General features: G+C 48.9%; 1 pseudogene; it reads left to right on the plus strand.

Moving 5' to 3' along the window:
* Positions 1-856: 856 nt before the first annotated feature.
* LOC147114167 (uncharacterized) lies at positions 857-2,207 on the plus strand (annotated as a pseudogene).
* The last annotated feature ends 6,265 nt before the right edge of the window (positions 2,208-8,472 follow it).

An 8,472-nucleotide genomic window follows, 5' to 3' on the forward strand; every position in this document is an offset into this window, starting at 1 on the left:
TGCAGGCTAGTCGGTGGTTTTATCCCTTCCATTGTTGTGGTATGTCTGTATCGTGCATTCTTTAAATCCTGGTACCATGTAATGTTATCTTATATCGTAGTATTAAGATGCTTACGAGTAGATATCGTTGAGTACTCTTTATTAGGTCTTGAGTCAGTGCCAGCTCGTGTAGTACTGCCGCATGGCCAAGATAGCTTCCTATTTATCCGACTGCCGTCAAGCAGCTGTCTTTACTACAGCTACCATCAAGTAGCTGTCTTTACTACAGCTACAGTTAGCTGTACAACTACCAAACTGGGAAGCGTACCTGACACAGCAAGTTGGGTGCTTCTCTGCTCATTAATTGCCGAGATGCCATTTCATAATTCCACATTGGGTCTCCTTTTATTTTACTTTACTTGGGGTATCTTTCCCCATGGTTGGCAAAGGTTAACAATTATTTTAAATCGTTGTTTTATAACAGCTGAAACGAAATTTGCCCCCGTATGAAGCCAATTACCTTTAACTTTGCACCTCTCTTTAACCTTGAACTACTGACACCCAGTAGACTAATTGCCTACGTAAGGCCAAAGCTGTAATGTGAGCTTGTGCTAATTATTTCAATGAGCTAATGCTGCAAAAGCGGGCATAGTCAGCTCAGTGCAACATGGGCTAGCTTTGGCCAGGCAGTCAGCCATTCCCAACACAGATGTTGCCAGTCTCTCAAAATTGTTTAAAAAGAAACCCAGGAATTATTTGAAAAGGAACAATCTTAAATAATATGGGGAAAGGGCAGAGAAATTGGATTGGCATAGTTAGCTCCAGTTGAAGTTAACTATGCTAATCGTTTGATCGTTTGAAAAGCTTTCTTCTGTACATGGATGACGTCGCCGTCTTTTGCTCGATTCCGCTGTCGGTCCGCAGATTGCTGAGCATCTGCGACCAGTTTGAACTAGCCTCGGGAGCCAAGGTAAATCGCAGCAAAAGCGAGGCCATGTTCTTCGGCAACTGGGCCGGCCGATCCTTTGTCCCCTTCACCGTCAGGTCAGATTACCTGAGGTTGCTGGGAATATGGTTCGGAGCGGCCGGGGCGTGCACCAAAAACTGGGAGGAGCGTACTGCCAAGGTCAAGCAGAAACTTGGAATGTGGGAGCAGCATTCCTTATAGATTGCAGGCAAGAACCTGGTCATCAGGTGCGAGGTGCTGTCGCTGTTGCTGCACGTGGTGCAGGTGTGGCCCATACCCCGCCCCTGTGCTGCCGCAGTCACCCGCGCCGTCTTCCACTTTATCTGGAGATCAAAAATGGACCACGTCCGCAGGGACACGATGTACAAATCTCCAAATAAAGGGGGAAAGAATGTACCCAACGTCGCCCTCATCCTGATGGCCACCTTTGTGTGCGGCTGCATCAAACTGTGCATAGACGCTCGGTACGCAAACACCAAGTGTCACTACGTGCTGAGGTTCTATCTGTCCCCGATGTTGCGAAGGATGGGTCTGGCCACGCTGCCGTGGAACGCTCCATTCATCTGTGCTGTGCTGGACCACCTGTCCTTGGTGGAAAAGTTTGTACAGGGAAACACCTTTGACCACAAGGCCATAAAGCAGTGGTCAGCACATACCGTCCTCGGAAAAAGGAGACGGTGGATCCTGTTAGATGGTTCCCCAAGCAGACTGTCGAAGTTATTTGGCAGAATGCCTCATCGCCAGAACTTCCAAACAAGCACCAAGACGTAGCTTGGCTGGTGGTGAGAAGGGCCCTCCCCGTCAGATCTTTCATGCACACCTGGCATCTCAGCGCCACCGCACGCTGTTCTCGAGGCGGCTGCGGTGGGAACGAGACCGTCATCCATCTCCTTCCGGAATGTGCGTTTGCAAAGAAGGTCTGGAAAGAGATGCAGTGGTCTTGGTCGAGGTTCATCCCGAGCAGCTCCGTAACACAGGACTCTGCGCTCTACGGACTGTTCCCAGGGAGGCACACTGAGACAAACATCAGCTGCTGCTGGTGGACCATCAACTCAGTGAAAGACGCCCTTTGGTCTGCCCGAGACTTGCTGGTCTTCCAGAGCAAGGAGTTGTCCACGACTGAGTGACGCAGACTGGCACATTCCAAGGTCCAGGACTCCGTGCTGAGGGACGCACTAAAGCTTGGTGCAGCCGCCGCGAAGGCTCGATGGGGAAGGGCCACAGTCTAAGGCCCTCCCGCCACCATACACTGAGGGGCTGAAGGGCCACAGTCTAAGGCCCTCCCGCCACCATACACTGAGAGGCTGAAGGGCCACAGTCTAAGGCCCTCCCGCCAGTGTACACTGAGGGGCTGAAGGGCCACAGTCTAAGGCCCTCCCGCCACTGTACACTGAGGGGCTGAAGAGCCACAGTCTAAGGCCCTCCCGCCAGTGTACACTGAGGGGCTGAAGGGCCACAGTCTAAGGTCCTCCCGCCACCGTACACTGAGGGGCTGAAGGGCCACAGTCTAAGGCCCTCCCGCCAGTGTACACTGAGGGGCTGAAGGGCCACAGTCTAAGGTCCTCCCGCCACCGTACACTGAGGGGCTGAAGGGCCACAGTCTAAGGCCCTCCCGCCACTGTACACTGAGGGGCTGAAGGGCCACAGTCTAAGGCCCTCCCGCCAGTGTACACTGAGAGGCTGAAGGGCCACAGTCTAAGGCCCTCCCGCCAGTGTACACTGAGGGGCTGAAGGGCCACAGTCTAAGGCCCTCCCGCCAGTGTACACTGAGGGGCTGAAGGGCCACAGTCTAAGGCCCTCCCGCCACTGTACACTGAGAGGCTGAAGGGCCACAGTCTAAGGCCCTCCCGCCAGTGAAGGGCTGGAACCAGTGTAAAAAAACCCTCGGGCTGTATGACTTACAAAATGCATAATTAAAATGTACTGCAATTTGTTGCTGTAAACTGAGTGCCATGTACTGCAGTTAATTTGTATTGTACCACATGAAATGTGATGTGGGCTGTATTGTAATGTATCTTGACAAAATTTATGAATAAAGTATATTTTTGAAAAAAAAAATCCTTCTGTGCTGTAAATTCTATGATGATCTCGTGCACCTTATTACCAGCTAAAGAAAAAAAAATAGAAATAACAACAGGAAATTCTGGAAAAACTCAGCAGGCCAGGCAGTATCGGTGGAGAGAGAAACAGAGTTAACGTTTCAGGTCGAAGACCCTTCGTCAGAACTGGAAAAAAAAGCAGGAAATGGAAAGCAAGTTTGGGGGCTGGGAAAAGGGGGAGGGGATGAAAGAACAAAAGGGAAGGTCAGTGATAGGATAGAAAGCAGGAGAGATTAAGAGACATTGAGAGACATTAAGAGATATTCAAGGCAAGGGGAGGTGGAAATGGGACAGGTTGAGGAACAAAGGATGGCTCTAGATGGGGTTTGAATTGCACTGGCAGAATGAAGGACAGCTGAAGGGAGGGAGAAAAAAAAGAAGAAAATATATATATGTGACAGGGGCCTGTTGTGTATGTACCTTTAAGGGAATAACTGGTCTCAGACTGCAGTACCAGCAGTGACCACCCCTGTATAAAAGGCGCTAGCAGCCTTCTGTAGTTTCAGTTTCCCGATTGTCTCCTTTCAGTAAAGACTTGTTTTGTTCAACTCCTGCTGTCCGTGTCTCAATTATACAGGGACATAATATTGGCGACGAGCAGATACGAACTTACCTACAGTCTGCACCACCTCATGGGATCCATTCCTGAAGTGAAGTGAGCAGAGGTCGAGGCCAGAAGGAAGAAAGAAGCAGTAGAAACGGGCATCGACCGTGGGCATCCGCCCCTGAGTCAGCGGAGTTGAAGATTGCAGGAGAGGCTGTCGAGAGCGGGGCTTGGTTCCTGTCGACGGTGCTTCAGCTAATCGGGCTGGTGGCAGGTAGTACACTGATCCTTCCTGGGCTGCGGCGGTCTAGAACTCGAGCGGGTGGCTTGCAACGGGGCCGAGCAGCGTTGTCGGGAAGAGGAGAGAGAGAGAGGGTGGAGCACACAGGGCGCGGCCGGTGCTACGAAGCCGGGTAGCGTACAGACCCGAGAAGAGGGAGGCAAGAGTCCCACAGGGTTGTTCCACGACGGGAAAATAATAAAATAAAAAAATATATATATATTAAACGCGCAGAAAGCCGCGAGGAGCTGCAGGTTGCAACGGAAACTGCGGAAAGCAGCGCTAGCAACAGCGGGGAAGAAGGCAAAGCGCGGGAGGTGCCATCTTAATCCAGCGGGGAAGAAGGCAAAGCGCGGGAGGCACCATTTTGTTAAATCGGGGGAGAAGGCAAAGCGCAGGAGGCGCCATTTTAGATTTCCAAGATGCCGAAGACTGGCTGTATCACTGCCTTTGACAATGCAATAGAGGGCTGGACCACGTATGTGGAAAGAGTCGAGGTATATTGCGAGGCAAACGAAATAGCCGATGAGAAAAAGGCATCGTTACTGCTAAACTTAATGGCCGCAAGAACGTACGGCCTATTGCGGGACCTGATTACTCCAGCCAAACCGAAGGCGAAGAGTTTTAACGAAATTGTTGCTATCCTACAGGAACACCTAAACCCTGCACCGCTGCTGATAGCAGAAAGATTTAAATTCCACAGGAGAACTCAGCATAAAGATGAGAGCAATGCTGAGTACCTTACGGAACTACGCAAGCTATCAAAGCACTGCCAGTTCGGAGCAGGACTGGCAGATACCCTACGGGACAAATTTGTCTGTGGACTCCTGAGTGAAGGAACCCAGAAGAAGTTACTCTCAGAGAAAGAGCTGACGCTAGATAAGGCTTTCAGCGTGGCAGTATCGTACGAAGCAGCAGCCAGGGGAGCTGCGGAAATACAACAAAAGCCACAGGAATACGGCACCCACGAAATGACACGGGGATTTGCAAAATGTTATCGCTGCGGCAGAACTAACCATGACCAGAAGGACTGCTGGTCCAAGGACAAAATATGCAGGCAATGCGGAAAGATGGGACACATTGCACGAGTTTGCAGGTCTGGGAAGAAGACCAATGACAACAAAAAGGCTACTAAGGAACCATACAAGAAAGTACAAAAGATGACGGACAGTAGTTCCGAAGACCAGATGAGCGATAGTGAATCCGGGAACAAGAGACTAAGCTGTCTCAAACTTCACAATGTAATCGCAAAAGAGGATCACCGAACCATTTGGGTCACCCTCACGATAGCAGGGTCCCAAGTTAAAATGGAATTGGATACAGGATCAGAGCTAACCGTCATGAATCGACGAGACTACGAGCGGCTATTCTCACACATACCCTTGAGAGAGACATCCATCGTCTTGACGATGTATACGGGGCAAAAAGTATACCCCAGAGGAAAAGTAAGGGTGCCTGTCGAATACAACGGCAAGAAAATACATAAATTGTATCTCTACATACTGCAAGATGGTGGACCACCGTTATTGGGACGTGAATGGATCAGAAAGAAAAGCTTAGACTGGCACTCCATTCAGGCAATAACGGTGGATGGTAAAAAAGATGAAGATGTCACTCCTGGACGATTGTCAACAATCTTAGCTAACGCCAAAGAGGTATTTCAACAAGAACTGGGCACTCTTAAAGGCGTAACCGCCTCGATAAAAATAGAAGAGAATGCAATTCCAAAGTTTTTCAAAGCAAGACATGTACCATATGCAATTCGCCCAGCCGTCGAGGCAGAGCTGGAGAATCTGGAGAATGCAGGCGTGTTGTCTAAGGTAGACTGGAGCAAGTGGGCAACACCCATCGTTCCTGTCATGAAGAAAACGTTAAACAATAAGTCTGAGGAGCCAAGGAAGGTTCGCATCTGTGGGAACTTCAAGGTGACGGTGAACCCAGTCCTTCACACAGTACAATATCCTCTTCCAAGGATAGAAGACATCTTCGCCTCACTATCTGGAGGGAAGCGTTTTACAAAAATTGACCTAGCACAAGCATATTTGCAGATGGAGGTTGAAGAATCCTCTAGGAAGTATCTCACGATAAACACTCACAAAGGTCTTTACCAGTATCATCGATTGGTATTCGGAGTAGCATCAGCTCCGGCGATATGGCAAAGAGCGATGGAACAAGTCCTGCAAGGGATTCCGGGGACTCAGTGTTACTTGGACGACATCCTAGTGACAGGTGAAGATGACAGTGAACACCTTAACAAGCTAGAACAGGTGCTCACTAGACTACGGCAACATGGGCTACGAGCCAACCACCCAAGTGCGAGTTTTTTAAGAAACAGATATCGTATTGTGGCCACGTGATTGATGAAGAGGGGTTACATAAGTCCCCTGACAAAATTGAAGCGGTTGTTAAGGCCCCAGCGCCTGAAAATGTGTCGCAACTGAGGTCATTCCTCGGATTGGTGAATTACTACCATAAGTTTTTACCGAATTTGTCCACAATTCTGCACCCACTGAACGCCCTACTACGAACGGGAGTAGCATAGAAATGGAGCAATGACTGTAAGCAGGCCTTTCAGAAGAGTAAGGACTTAATCACTTCAAGAGAAGTATTGGCTCACTACAACCCATCACTACCGATAAGACTGGCGTGTGATGCGTCTCCCTACGGCATTGGGGCGGTACTGTCACATAAATTCCTTAATGGTTTAGAGAGGCCGATAGCTTTTGCGTCACGCTCGTTAACTTCAGCCGGGCGTACCTACGCCCAGATTGACAGAGAGGCCCTCAGCCTAGTGTGGGGGGTGAAGAAGTTCAATCACTACCAGCACGGTCAAAAATTTACTCTACTAACTGATCATCAACCTCTTGTCTCCATTTTCAACCCTCAGAAGGGCGTACCGATAATGACAGCACAACGGCTACAGAGGTGGTCCCTTTTCCTAGGGGCACACCAATATGACATCGAGTACAAAGGAACTAAACAGCATGGGAATGCTGATGGATTGTCGCGCCTACTGTTGCCGATGGTGGAAGAAGAACTTGCAGTGGATCCAATGGAGATATTCCACTCGACCATAGTCGAATGTCTCCCGGTGACGAATGCAAACATAGAAAAGGAAACACGAAATGACCCGACACTATCCCGGGTCTATGATTTAACGGTGAAGGGATGGCCAGGACATGGCGAACCACTGCTGCCAGCATTCTCGCCGAGAAGAGAACAGCTGTCAGTGTGCAGAGGAACCTTGATGTGTGGATCCAGAGTAGTAATTCCACCCAAATTGAAGGATTGAGTGCTCAATGAGCTTCATGAGGGTCATCTGGGAGGGGTAAAAATGAAGAACTTAGCCAGAGCGTTTGTGTGGTGGCCAGGAATTGATAGAGAAATTGAAGAGATGACCAAGAGCTGTACAGGATGCCAGAAGGTCCAAAACGCCCCACCACAAGCCCCTCTACATCCATGGGAGTGGCCCTCATCTCCATGGCAAAGGGTGCACATTGATTTTGCTGGTCCCTTCATGGACTCGATGTTTTTAATTGCGGTGGATGCACATTCAAAGTGGCCAGAGGTAATAAAAATGTCCTCAACCACCACAGAAAAAACTATCACAGTCTTACGAACCATATTCGCCAGGAATGGGCTGCCTGAACAGATTTGCTCTGACAATGGACCACAGTTTGTGTCTGAAGAGTTCCGGAGGTTCTTAAAGAACAATGGTGTTAAGCATTACACATCTGCCCCATATCATCCAGCCACTAATGGATTGGCCGAGAGGTTTGTTCAAACATTCAAGAAGGCTATCAAGGCAATGTGTAATGAAGATATACCCCTGCAACACAAGGTGGACAACTTCTTGTTTGCCTACCGGAATGCGACACATGCGGTTACCAACCAAACTCCAGCCATGATGTTCTTCAATCGAAGACTACGATGCCGCTTGGATTTGGTTAAGCCGAACATCAGAAGAGATGTGGAGAACAGGCAGTTTCAGAATATGAATGAAAGACCGACCAGGAGTTTTAAGATAGGTCAACCAGTTTTGGCCCGGGACTACCGCACAGAGAAATGGCAGCCAGGATCGATTTGTACACGGCAAGGACCTCTCATGTATACCATGGACGTTGCAGAGAGCATTGTAAGACGCCATGCTGACCAGATTCTAGAGTCACTGGAAAACGTCAACTCCACACCACGATCTGATACACCTGGCGATGAAACCGACGTACCAATTGCATCTACCGCAGAATCGGTGATATTGGAAGCAGACGAACCAAACAATGACATTGATCCCAACTCAACCTTGCCAGAAGAACCTGATATCCCAAAGAGGTGTTATCCAGACAGAATCAGGAAGCCTCCTCAAAGACTGAACTTATAATTGCTTAACCTCAACCAATGTATCTAGTAACCGTAATTGTGATTGTAATTAGTTATCATTTAGTTGTTAAATGAATGTTATGTATTGTTTATCTAAAAGGGGAGGAATTGTTGTGTATGTACCTTTAAGGGAATAACTGGTCTCAGACTGCAGTACCGGCAGTGACCACCCCTGTATAAAAGGCGCTAGCAGCCTTCTGTCGTTTCAGTTTCCCGATTGTCTCCA

Source organism: Somniosus microcephalus, chromosome 8, assembly GCF_052327205.1.
Source record: "Somniosus microcephalus isolate GS21.2 chromosome 8, FLI_Smic_1.0, whole genome shotgun sequence".
In the NCBI taxonomy this organism is placed as follows: domain Eukaryota; kingdom Metazoa; phylum Chordata; class Chondrichthyes; order Squaliformes; family Somniosidae; genus Somniosus; species Somniosus microcephalus.